Source organism: Ranitomeya imitator, chromosome 6 (genome assembly GCF_032444005.1).
Source record: "Ranitomeya imitator isolate aRanImi1 chromosome 6, aRanImi1.pri, whole genome shotgun sequence".
Taxonomy (NCBI): domain Eukaryota; kingdom Metazoa; phylum Chordata; class Amphibia; order Anura; family Dendrobatidae; genus Ranitomeya; species Ranitomeya imitator.
In genome coordinates this window covers 26,548,222-26,562,510 of record NC_091287.1, presented here as the reverse complement: position 1 = coordinate 26,562,510, position 14,289 = coordinate 26,548,222, and the positions used below count along the sequence as shown (strand labels likewise).

Below are 14,289 nucleotides of genomic sequence, written 5' to 3'. Positions count from 1 at the left end.
ATTCCCATAATTATTCCATCCACAATCTTTTCATCACAGTGAGTGTCCATATGCTATTGCCAACTAAAGTGGCCTCATAATAACAGTGTCAGTCACTGTCCCTTTACATCCATGAAAGCTATAGAGCCCTGACAACTTTATGGCCCTCAAAAGTGATACCCACCACCTCATCATAACATTCCCAAACATAGTCTTGTCATGACAGTACCAACATCAGTGTTCCCAATAGCAGTGCCATCTCTCGACCCATCCTGCACAAACAACTACAGACCGGTCTCCAACCTCCCCTTCATCTCTAACCTCTTGAAGCTCCTGGTCTACTCCCGCCTTACCCGTTACCTCTCCACTCACTCCCTCCTAGAACCTTCACAGTCCGGTTTCCGTTCCCTACATTTGACAGAAACTGCACTCATCAAGGTGAACAATGACCTTCTGACAGCAAAGTGTAACGGTGACCACTCTCTGCTCATTCTTCTCGACCTTTCTGCAGCTTTCGACACTGTTGACCACCCTCTCCTACTCTCTAGATTCCAGTCACTAGGCATTAAGGACACTGCTCTCTCCTGGTTCTCCTCCTATCTTTCTGACCGCTCCTTCAGTGTTCTGTTCTCTGGCTCCACTTCATCTCCTCTTCCTCTCGCTGTCGGGGTACCTCAGGGCTCAGTCCTTGGCCCCCTTCTCTTCTGTCTCTAAACAGCCCCAATTGGACACACCATCAGCAGATTTGGCTTTCAGTACCATCTTTATGCTGATGACACACAACTAAGAACTAAGTAATGTAATAGACAAACCATTATTTCTTATTTTTAGGGACTCTATAGCGACAGGGTCTGTTCCGCAGGACTGGCGCATAGCAAATGTGGTGCCAATATTCAAAAAGGGCTCTAAAAGTGAACCTGGAAATTATAGGCCAGTAAGTCTAACCTCTATTGTTGGTAAAATATTTGAAGGGTTTCTGAGGGATGTTATTCTGGATTATCTCAATGAGAATAACTGTTTAACTCCATATCAGCATGGGTTTATGAGAAATCGCTCCTGTCAAACCAATCTAATCAGTTTTTATGAAGAGGTAAGCTATAGACTGGACCACGGTGAGTCATTGGACGTGGTATATCTCGATTTTTCCAAAGCGTTTGATACTGTGCCGCACGAGAGGTTGGTACACAAAATGAGAATGCTTGGTCTGGGGGAAAATGTGTGTAAATGGGTTAGTAACTGGCTTAGTGATAGAAAGCAGAGGGTGGTTATAAATGGTATAGTCTCTAACTGGGTCGCTGTGACCAGTGGGGTACCGCAGGGGTCGGTATTGGGACCTGTTCTCTTCAACATATTCATTAATGATCTGGTAGAAGGTTTACACAGTAAAATATCGATATTTGCAGATGATACAAAACTATGTAAAGCAGTTAATGCAAGAGAAGATAGTATTCTGCTACAGATGGATCTGGATAAGTTGGAAACTTGGGCTGAAAGGTGGCAGATGAGGTTTAACAATGATAAATGTAAGGTTATACACATAGGAAGAAGGAATCAATATCACCATTACACACTGAACGGGAAACCACTGGGTAAATCTGACAGGGAGAAGGACATGGGGATCCTAGTTAATGATAAACTTACCTGGAGCAGCCAGTGCCAGGCAGCAGCTGCCAAGGCAAACAGGATCATGGGGTGCATTAAAAGAGGTCTGGATACACATGATGAGAGCATTATACTGCCTCTGTACAAATCCCTAGTTAGACCGCACATGGAGTACTGTGTCCAGTTTTGGGCACCGGTGCTCAGGAAGGATATAATGGAACTAGAGAGAGTACAAAGGAGGGCAACAAAATTAATAAAGGGGATGGGAGAACTACAATACCCAGATAGATTAGCAAAATTAGGATTATTTAGTCTAGAAAAAAGACGACTGAGGGGCGATCTAATAACCATGTATCTATAATATAACGCTGGGAGCGTCACTCTGTCCGAAGCCTCTATAGACTGCGCAAGCGCAAGCGCCGGCGCAGTCTGGGCCTCACAGAGCGACGCTCCCGGGAGATCGCGGTATGCGTAAGCACTGAACGCATACCGCGATCTCCACCGGAGAGTCAGGGACCGCCAGGAGGGAGGGTAAGTATACTCACCTTTCCCGGTTCCAGCGCTGCTTGCGGCTCCGTCTCCCCGCTCCTCTGCTCCCGGCTCCGGAGGGCGCGGACTGCTCAGGCGCCGATTCCTGCTGCTGGAATCGGCGCCTGCGCAGTCCGCGCTTTCCAGCGCCATTTTCTTGAAGACACACTCCGGCTCCACTGCAGGTGTGTCTTCAAGAAAATGGCGCCGGAAAGCGCGGACTGCGCAGGCGCCGATTCCTGCTGCCGGAATCGGCGCCTGCGCAGTCCCCGCTTTCCGGCGCCATTTTCTTGAAGACATGCCTGCAGTGGAGCAGGACGATAGGTGAGTATGGTATTTTTTTTTTTTTTATATGGCAGCAGCATTCGGGGGCATACACACTGGAGCGGGGGGCATATAATACAATGGTGGCGCAGGATGGGAGCAGCACATGACAGAACGGGCGCAGGATGGCAGCAGCACATGACAGAACGGGCGCAGGATGGCAGCAGCACATGACAGAACGGGCGCAGGATGGCAGCAGCACATGACAGAACGGGCGCAGGATGGCCGCAGCACATGACAGAACGGGCGCAGGATGGCCGCAGCACATGACAGAACGGGCGCAGGATGGCCGCAGCACATGACAGAACGGGCGCAGGATGGCAGCAGCACATGACAGAACGGGCGCAGGATGGCAGCAGCACATGACAGAACGGGCGCAGGATGGCAGCAGCACATGACAGAACGGGCGCAGGATGGCAGCAGCACATGACAGAACGGGCGCAGGATGGCAGCAGCACATGACAGAACGGGCGCAGGATGGCAGCAGCACATGACAGAACGGGCGCAGGATGGCAGCAGCACATGACAGAACGGGCGCAGGATGGCAGCAGCAAATGACAGAACGGGGACGCAGGATGGGAGCAGCAAATGACAGGATGGGAGCAGCAAATGACAGAATGGAGGCGCAGGATGGGAGCAGCACATGACAGAACGGGGGCGCAGGATGGGAGCAGCACATGACAGGATGGGGGCGCAGGATGGAGCAGCACATACCAGGATGGAGACCATATACCAATATAAATGCTCGCCACCCGGGCGTAGAACGGGTTCAATAGCTAGTAAGTATATAAGGGGACAATACAAATATCTCGCTGAGGATCTGTTTATACCAAGGAAGGTGACGGGCACAAGGGGGCATTCTTTGAGTCTGGAGAATAGAAGGTTTTTCCACCAACATAGAAGAGGATTCTTTACTGTTAGGGCAGTGAGAATCTGGAATTGCTTGCCTGAGGAGGTGGTGATGGCGAACTCAGTCGAGGGGTTCAAGAGAGGCCTGGATGTCTTCCTGGAGCAGAACAATATTGTATCATACAATTATTAGGTTCTGTAGAAGGACGTAGATCTGGGGATTTATTATGATGGAATATAGGCTGAACTGGATGGACAAATGTCTTTTTTCAGCCTTACTAACTATGTTACTATGTTACTATACACGTCATCCCCTCATCCCCTGACATTACCCCCGCTGTACTACAGAACGCCACTGACTGTCTGTCCGCAGTCTCCAACATCATGTCCGCTCTCTATCTGAAACTCTCCAAAACTGAACTTCTTCTGCTCCCGCCATCTACTAACCTCCCTAAACCTGACATTTCCCTCTCCATGGGTGGCACCATAATAACACCCCGGCAGCAGGCATGCCGTCTGGGTGTTATGTTTGACTCCGATCTCTCCTTTACACCCCATATACAATCTCTTGCCCGCTCGTACCGCTTACACCTAAAGAACATCTCAAGACTTCTTCTGTTGCTCAGATCCACTACCCACTCGTTAAGCTCCGCAAGGGACTTAAAGCTAATGTGGCACCCCAGAAGTTCGGGTACCACAGTAGTGCTGTCTTCCTCACGGGGAGGATAGTGCTATGGCTGGAGACAAGTGGGATTCCCTTTGGTAGGTTTACACACACACACACACACACACAACACCTTCCACTTCCAGGCCAGGATGGGGAGCTCCAAGCCCTGTTTTATGGCAGCTTCCCTGAATAAAGATCTTGGTTTGGAGGCGGAGTGAGCTCAGTCTGGAGTAGGAGTCTGTGTGCGAGGACAGACAGGAGTGGAGCACTGAGGAAAGAGAGAGCTCCAGGAGGCCACTAGCAGGCCTCTGAAGAGCGATAGCGCAAGTATCCGGGTACCGGGAGCCCGAGGCTTACGTGGATTACAATACACGGAGCAAAATCGGAGGGCATTGTACTACAGTGATGTTGCCCATAATTGCCTGTGGCACAGCAGCACTCAGGAGCCTGGAGTTGCAGCTAGAGGACACCAACAATCACCGCTCGAGCTGCCTGTCATACAGGTACCTGTCCCAGAACACGAGAACGAACAACTACCTTGCAGAAACACTTATTGGCAGCAGGGATTTAGAGACAGAAAGCGCAGAGTGGTAGGCTCCCACCTTAATTACCCAGGGGAACTTGCTTGTCTCTGGACTGCCCGTACTTCTCTACCTGCCCTGTGGTCTGGTGCCCTCGACTGTGGATGCTGAAGTCTTCAGTAAAGGTAAAGAGACTGCAACCTTGTGTCCTCATTCTTCACTGCACCTCTCACTACCATCTTCTACCATCTACACACTGGGAAGCCCTGGGGATATACTTCACCTGTGGGAAGATATACCATCTAGCTGCCATAATATCACCCTAGCGGACCCCTTACAGCAGCGTCGGTCACCCTGACCGAATACCAGAGGTGGCGTCACGAACATAAACTTTATCCCTTTAAAGACCTTTCCCTTTTACATGGGCGCCCAGGGCCACGGACCGGGTCAGCCACTGTGACATCCCTTTGTGAACAGCAGGACCCGTTACCGAGCACTCTCGGATCTGGCAGCCGACTCACTAACATCCACACTAATCCGTACCTTCCACTCCTGGTTCCAAGACTTCTCCCGAGTTGCACCTATTCCCTGGAATGCTCTACCCCAAGAAATTAGGAATAACCACAATTTATACAGTTTTAGGCGCTCCCTAAAAACACATCTGTGTAGGGCGGCCTATCACGTTCTCTAATCGAAGTCCTTTTATATATATATAGCCCATTCACTATTCAGCATAACTTCTCCCTATAACAGCACTGGACACAGCACTCTCTATAACAGCACCGGACACAGTCCTCTCTATAACAGCGCCGGACACAGTCCTCTCTATAACAGCGCCGGACACAGTCATCTCTATAACAGCGCCGGACACAGTCCTCTCTATAACAGCGCCGGACACAGTCCTCTCTATAGCAGCGCCGGACACAGTCCTCTCTATAACAGCGCCGGACACAGTCCTCTCTATAACAGCGCCGGACACAGTCCTCTCTATAACAGCGCCGGACACAGTCCTCTCTATAACAGCGCCGGACACAGTCCTCTCTATAACAGCGCCGGACACAGTCCTCTCTATAACAGCGCCGGACACAGTCCTCTCTATAACAGCGCCGGACACAGTCCTCTCTATAACAGCGCCGGACACAGTCCTCTCTATAACAGCGCCGGACACAGTCCTCTCTATAACAGCGCCGGACACAGTCCTCTCTATAACAGCGCCGGACACAGTCCTCTCTATAACAGCGCCGGACACAGTCCTCTCTATAACAGCGCCGGACACAGTCCTCTCTATAGCAGCGCTGGACACAGTCCTCTCTATAACAGCGCCGGACACAGTCCTCTCTATAACAGCGCAGGACACAGTCCTCTCGATAGCAGCGCCGGACACAGTCCTCTCTATAACAGCGCCGGACACAGTCCTCTCTATAACAGCGCCGGACACAGTCCTCTCTATAGCAGCGCCGGACACAGTCCTCTCTATAGCAGCGCCGGACACAGTCCTCTCTATAGCAGCGCCGGACACAGTCCTCTCTATAACAGCGCCGGACACAGTCCTCCCTATAACAGCGCCGGACACAGTCCTCCCTATAACAGCGCCGGACACAGTCCTCTCTATAGCAGCGCCGGACACAGTCCTCTCTATAACAGCGCCGGACACAGTCCTCTCTATAAGCGCCGGACACAGTCCTCTCTATAAGCGCCGGACACAGTCCTCTCTATAGCAGCGCCGGACACAGTCCTCTCTATAGCAGCGCCAGACACAGTCCTCTCTATAGCAGCGCCGGACACAGTCCTCTCTATAGCAGCGCCGGACACAGTCCTCTCTATAGCAGCGCCGGACACAGTCCTCTCTATAGCAGCGCCGGACACAGTCCTCTCTATAGCAGCGCCGGACACAGTCCTCTCTATAACAGCGCCGGACACAGTCCTCTCTATAACAGCGCCGGACACAGTCCTCTCTATAACAGCGCCGGACACAGTCCTCTCTATAACAGCGCCGGACACAGTCCTCTCTATAACAGCGCCGGACACAGTCCTCTCTATAGCAGCGCCGGACACAGTCCTCTCTATAACAGCGCCGGACACAGTCCTCTCTATAGCAGCGCCGGACACAGTCCTCTCTATAGCAGCGCCGGACACAGTCCTCTCTATAACAGCGCCGGACACAGTCCTCTCTATAGCAGCGCCGGACACAGTCCTCTCTATAGCAGCGCCGGACACAGTCCTCTCTATAACAGCGCCGGACACAGTCCTCTCGATAGCAGCGCCGGACACAGTCCTCTCTATAACAGCGCCGGACACAGTCCTCTCTATAGCAGCGCCGGACACAGTCCTCTCTATAGCAGCGCCGGACACAGTCCTCTCTATAGCAGCGCCGGACACAGTCCTCTCTATAACAGCGCCGGACACAGTCCTCTCTATAGCAGCGCCGGACACAGTCCTCTCTATAGCAGCGCCGGACACAGTCCTCTCTATAACAGCGCCGGACACAGTCCTCTCTATAGCAGCGCCGGACACAGTCCTCTCTATAGCAGCGCCGGACACAGTCCTCTCTATAGCAGCGCCGGACACAGTCCTCTCTATAGCAGCGCCGGACACAGTCCTCTCTATAACAGCGCCGGACACAGTCCTCTCTATAGCAGCGCCGGACACAGTCCTCTCTATAGCAGCGCCGGACACAGTCCTCTCTATAGCAGCGCCGGACACAGTCCTCTCTATAACAGCGCCGGACACAGTCCTCTCTATAACAGCGCCGGACACAGTCCTCTCTATAGCAGCGCCGGACACAGTCCTCTCTATAGCAGCGCCGGACACAGTCCTCTCTATAGCAGCGCCGGACACAGTCCTCTCTATAGCAGCGCCGGACACAGTCCTCTCTATAACAGCGCCGGACACAGTCCTCTCTATAACAGCGCCGGACACAGTCCTCTCTATAGCAGCGCCGGACACAGTCCTCTCTATAGCAGCGCCGGACACAGTCCTCTCTATAGCAGCGCCGGACACAGTCCTCTCTATAGCAGCGCCGGACACAGTCCTCTCTATAACAGCGCCGGACACAGTCCTCTCTATAACAGCGCCGGACACAGTCCTCTCTATAACAGCGCCGGACACAGTCCTCTCTATAACAGCGCCGGACACAGTCCTCTCTATAACAGCGCCGGACACAGTCCTCTCTATAACAGCGCCGGACACAGTCCTCTCTATAACAGCGCCGGACACAGTCCTCTCTATAACAGCGCCGGACACAGTCCTCTCTATAACAGCGCCGGACACAGTCCTCTCTATAGCAGCGCAGGACACAGTCCTCTCTATAGCAGCGCAGGACACAGTCCTCTCTATAGCAGCGCCGGACACAGTCCTCTCTATAACAGCGCCGGACACAGTCCTCTCTATAACAGCGCCGGACACAGTCCTCTCTATAACAGCGCCGGACACAGTCCTCTCTATAACAGCGCCGGACACAGTCCTCTCTATAACAGCGCCGGACACAGTCCTCTCTATAACAGCGCCGGACACAGTCCTCTCTATAACAGCGCCGGACACAGTCCTCTCTATAACAGCGCCGGACACAGTCCTCTGTATAACAGCGCCGGACACAGTCCTCCCTATAACAGCACCGGACACAGTCCTCTCTATAGCAGCGCCGGACACAGTCCTCTCTATAGCAGCGCCGGACACAGTCCTCTCTATAGCAGCGCCGGACACAGTCCTCTCTATAACAGCGCCGGACACAGTCCTCTCTATAACAGCGCCGGACACAGTCCTCTCTATAACAGCGCCGGACACAGTCCTCTCTATAACAGCGCCGGACACAGTCCTCTCTATAACAGCGCCGGACACAGTCCTCTCTATAACAGCGCCGGGCACAGTCCTCTCTATAACAGCGCCGGACACAGTCCTCTCTATAACAGCGCCGGACACAGTCCTCTCTATAACAGCGCCGGACACAGTCCTCTCTATAACAGCGCCGGACACAGTCCTCTCTATAACAGCGCCGGACACAGTCCTCTCTATAACAGCGCCGGACACAGTCCTCTCTATAGCAGCGCCGGACACAGTCCTCCCTATAACAGCACCGGACACAGTCCTCTCTATAACAGCGCCGGACACAGTCCTCTCTATAACAGCACCGGACACAGTCCTCTCTATAACAGCGCCGGACACAGTCCTCTCTATAACAGCACCGGACACAGTCCTCCCTATAACAGCACCGGACACAGTCCTCTCTATAACAGCGCCGGACACAGTCCTCTCTATAACAGCGCCGGACACAGTCCTCTCTATAACAGCGCCGGGCACAGTCCTCTCTATAACAGCGCCGGACACAGTCCTCTCTATAACAGCGCCGGACACAGTCCTCTCTATAACAGCGCCGGACACAGTCCTCTCTATAACAGCGCCGGACACAGTCCTCTCTATAACAGCGCCGGACACAGTCCTCTCTATAACAGCGCCGGACACAGTCCTCTCTATAGCAGCGCCGGACACAGTCCTCCCTATAACAGCACCGGACACAGTCCTCCCTATAACAGCGCCGGACACAGTCCTCTCTATAACAGCACCGGACACAGTCCTCTCTATAACAGCGCCGGACACAGTCCTCTCTATAACAGCGCCGGACACAGTCCTCTCTATAACAGCGCCGGACACAGTCCTCTCTATAACAGCGCCGGACACAGTCCTCTCTATAACAGCGCCGGACACAGTCCTCTCTATAACAGCGCCGGACACAGTCCTCTCTATAACAGCGCCGGACACAGTCCTCTCTATAACAGCGCCGGGCACAGTCCTCTCTATAGCAGCGCCGGACACAGTCCTCTCTATAGCAGCGCCGGACACAGTCCTCTCTATAACAGCGCCGGACACAGTCCTCTCTATAGCAGCGCCGGACACAGTCCTCTCTATAGCAGCGCCGGACACAGTCCTCTCTATAACAGCGCCAGACACAGTCCTCTCTATAGCAGCGCCGGACACAGTCCTCTCTATAACAGCGCCGGACACAGTCCTCTCTATAACAGCGCCGGACACAGTCCTCTCTATAACAGCGCCGGACACAGTCCTCTCTATAACAGCGCCGGACACAGTCCTCTCTATAGCAGCGCTCCACCTAACTGGCCTGACCACATTGCAGAGGAGATTACACCTGGCTGAACCTTCCCCATACTGTAATACTACTCTTAAAGGGATGGGCATAAAATAGGTTGAACATATGTTATTCTGGGGGTATATAGCATGATATAATAGCCGCCTATAGAGCAATGCCCCCATTACCTTATTATAAGCCGCCAGGGGGCACACACGGGGTGATGAGTGGGAATCACATGAAGTGGCTTGGATCCCCTGATCCTGGGAGGAAGCAGCAGAACGAATCTCGTGCAACGTCAGCAGATCTCACACTCCTCCTCTTACACACCTAGCCCCAGGTGCACACACAGCCGGGGAATCACTCAGGAGTCTGGATCCCACCTGCCAGGGGTGCAGCAAGTTTGCAAAAATTGGCCAAAAATTAAGATTTGGAGCGCACAACTTATTTTTCATACCTGAGTTGCCATTCAGGACTCTAGGAAAGCTGTAATAAGGTGGGCCCTCAGATTTAGGGCAGCCGTTGCCGCTCTACCGCAGCCTGTCCCCCAGCTTTCTTGGTAACCGGAAAACCAAATCTATCTGGATACTTTGCCTTTTCCCATATAATTGTACACCCAACCAAATTCATAAAGTGAATGGCGATGGCGGCCACCCAACTTTCCAAGACCCCCCTCAGAGGCAAAACGTCCTAATTATGCAGCGATATATTTAATTGTTCTTCAGGAATATGATGGTGCTCTAAAAGCTAGCACAATCAACAAATAAATAATAATAAATAAAAACAACAATAATACATAAAACAATAAAGAATAATAAAAGAAAACAAACATTAAGTAAAACAACATCAATAATAAGAAACTAAAATAATGAATAATAATAATATACAATAATAATAATGAATAAAAACAATAAAATATATAAATAATATGAAATAAAATGATGAATAAATGAATAAAAGCACAAATAATAAAGTGATTAAAATACATTAAAGCAAATAATAATTATAATAAAAATAATAATAATAATGTATAAAAACTAAATAATTAATGAATAAAAACAAATAATAAAAAAACAATAAATAAATAATAGTAAATAAAAACAAATGGATAATGATAAATAAATTAATTAAAATCAATGCAAAAAAAAAAAAAATGCTATTCCAGTGTCTGGAAAATGTGGATGATATTCTTGACTTATTTCTATTTGAGAATGCTTGGTCTGGGGGAAAATGTGTGTAAATGGGTTAGTAACTGGCTTAGTGATAGAAAGCAGAGGGTGGTTATAAATGGTATAGTCTCTAACTGGGTCGCTGTGACCAGTGGGGTACCGCAGGGGTCAGTATTGGGACCTGTTCTCTTCAACATATTCATTAATGATCTGGTAGAAGGTTTACACAGTAAAATATCGATATTTGCAGATGATACAAAACTATGTAAAGCAGTTAATACAAGAGAAGATAGTATTCTGCTACAGATGGATCTGGATAAGTTGGAAACTTGGGCTGAAAGGTGGCAGATGAGGTTTAACAATGATAAATGTAAGGTTATACACATGGGAAGAAGGAATCAATATCACCATTACACACTGAACGGGAAACCACTGGGTAAATCTGACAGGGAGAAGGACTTGGGGATCCTAGTTAATGATAAACTTACCTGGAGCAGCCAGTGCCAGGCAGCAGCTGCCAAGGCAAACAGGATCATGGGGTGCATTAAAAGAGGTCTGGATACACATGATGAGAGCATTATACTGCCTCTGTACAAATCCCTAGTTAGACCGCACATGGAGTACTGTGTCCAGTTTTGGGCACCGGTGCTCAGGAAGGATATAATGGAACTAGAGAGAGTACAAAGGAGGGCAACAAAATTAATAAAGGGGATGGGAGAACTATAATACCCAGATAGATTAGCAAAATTAGGATTATTTAGTCTAGAAAAAAGACGACTGAGGGGCGATCTAATAACCATGTATAAGTATATAAGGGGACAATACAAATATCTCGCTGAGGATCTGTTTATACCAAGGAAGGTGACGGGCACAAGGGGGCATTCTTTGCGTCTGGAGGAGAGAAGGTTTTTCCACCAACATAGAAGAGGATTCTTTACTGTTAGGGCAGTGAGAATCTGGAATTGCTTGCCTGAGGAGGTGGTGATGGCGAACTCAGTCGAGGGGTTCAAGAGAGGCCTGGATGTCTTCCTGGAGCAGAACAATATTGTATCATACAATTATTAGGTTCTGTAGAAGGACGTAGATCTGGGGATTTATTATGATGGAATATAGGCTGAACTGGATGGACAAATGTCTTTTTTCGGCCTTACTAACTATGTTACTATGTTACTATGCCTGCAGCCACCACTAGGGGGAGCTCACAGCAAAATGATTTATACAACTACTATTAACCCCCTGACAACAGTAAAAAAAAAAGAAAAAAAAAAGGGCAGGCACTGAAGGGGTTAAACTGAATGAAAATGGAAATGATCTGTATCCCCCTGGTGGGGGCTGCTGTTAAGGGAAGTAGCTCCCAGGACCAGATCCCTATATCATCAGTGACTTGGCTGACCCCTTATTCTCCAACCATCAATTTTGTAAAAAAAAAATTATTAAACTTGGCGCAGACAAACGGCCTTTACAGCCTTTATCGAAGGTTTATTGTCTTCATCTTCAAGTTATAAAATACTTCTCGGCTACCAGGAGCGATAAGCGGCTGCCATTTATTGCACTACTGATTTAAAGGCACAGTACACCTAACTGTGATATTTCAGTTTTTCATTTTTAATAAATTTGCAAAAATTTCTACATTTCTGTTTCTTATTCAGTCTAGATGGGGTGCAGACTGTACATTAATGGAAAAAAAATTAACTTTTTTTGAATTTACCAAATGGCTGCAATAAAACAAAGAGTGAAAAATGTAAAGGGGTCTGAATACTTTCCGTACCCACTGTGTCCTATGGGGAGAGCTCTGGTCTTCTGACTTGATAAATGATCTCGTTTTTCTCCAGAGTTCCCCCTAAGCTGCACTTACAGTATGTGCAAAAGGGAATGGTGTCATTCAAAACACAAAACAAGTCCTCGTGCGGCTGCACAGACGGAAACGTAAAAAATCTGGCTCTGGGAAAAAGGAGAGGAAAAAAATGAAAGTACAAAACTGAAAATTGGGAAGAGGCTAAAGATTGAGGGATTTATGGGATTTCTGTAGGGCGAGCGCAAAAATATTTCTTATGTGCTTTATTTTCACCAAGTGAATGATTTTGGAGCCCAGATCTCTCCATTTCTACAGTATATAAAAACCTTATAAGCCCCCACCAGCCGCACACAGGAGGGGCTCTGCAGGGCGGTCTCCAACCCCACCTGTACTCGCTGGTGCCCAGGGGGTCACATGTGATGTCACTGAGGTGACTGCACCCGTCCCCCTCCACCAGCAGGTTCATCCGGAAGGGAGAAGTCACCTGGACCTGCCCTGGGGCAAACACAGATGGAACAGAGCAGAGACATAGATAAATAGATGATGGATGGGTAGACTAAAGATCGATAGATGATAGATAGATAGATAGATAGATAGATAGATAGATAGATAGATAGATAGATAGATAATAGATAGATAATAGATAGATTATAGATGATAGATAGATAGATAATAGATATATAATAGATAGATAGATAATAGATAAATAGATGGTAGATAATAGATACATAGATAGATAATAGATAGATAATAGATAGATAGATAATAGATAGATAGATAGATGATAGATAATAGATAGATAGATAGATAATATATAGATAGTAGATAGATAGATAGATAATAGATATATAATAGATGATAGATAATAGATAGATAACAGATGATATATAATTAATAGATGATAGATAATAGATAACAGATAATAGATGATAGATAGATGATACATAATAGATACTGTAGATAATGGATGGATAGACTATAGATAGCTGTAGATAGATAATAGATGGATAGACTATAGATAGTTGTAGATAGATAATGGATGGATAGACTATAGATAGTTGTAGATAGATAATGGATGGATAGACTATAGATAGTTGTAGATAGATAATGGATGGATAGACTATAGATAGTTGTAGATAGATAATGGATGGATAGACTATAGATAGTTGTAGATAGATAATAGATGGATAGACTATAGATAGTTGTAGATAGATAGATAATGGATGGATAGACTATAGATAGTTGTAGATAGATAATGGATGGATAGACTATAGATAGCTGTAGATAGATAATAGATGGATAGACTATAGATAGTTGTAGATAGATAGATAATGGATGGATAGACTATAGATAGTTGTAGATAGATAATGGATGGATAGACTATAGATAGTTGTAGATAGATAGATAATGGATGGATAGACTATAGATAGTTGTAGATAGATAATGGATGGATAGACTATAGATAGCTGTAGATAGATAATGGATGGATAGACTATAGATAGTTGTAGATAGATAATGGATGGATAGACTATAGATAGTTGTAGATAGATAATGGATGGATAGACTATAGATAGCTGTAGATAGATAATGGATGGATAGACTATAGATAGTTGTAGATAGATAATGGATGGATAGACTATAGATAGCTGTAGATAGATAATGGATGGATAGACTATAGATAGTTGTAGATAGATAGATAATGGATGGATAGACTATAGATAGCTGTAGATAGATAATGGATGGATAGACTATAGATAGCTGTAGATAGATAATAG

General features: G+C 47.8%; 1 protein-coding gene across 2 annotated transcripts in view; it reads right to left on the bottom strand.

Annotated features, from left to right (window-relative positions):
• Positions 1-9,853, bottom strand: part of ICA1 (islet cell autoantigen 1) — an 86,064-nt gene extending 76,211 nt beyond the window's left edge. For both annotated transcript variants that reach the window (XM_069729345.1, XM_069729346.1), the window contains exon 1: positions 9,739-9,853. The gene's annotated coding sequence lies outside the window, so the exon portion shown is untranslated. The remainder of the gene's footprint in view (positions 1-9,738) is intronic.
• Between the last annotated feature and the right edge of the window lie 4,436 nt (positions 9,854-14,289).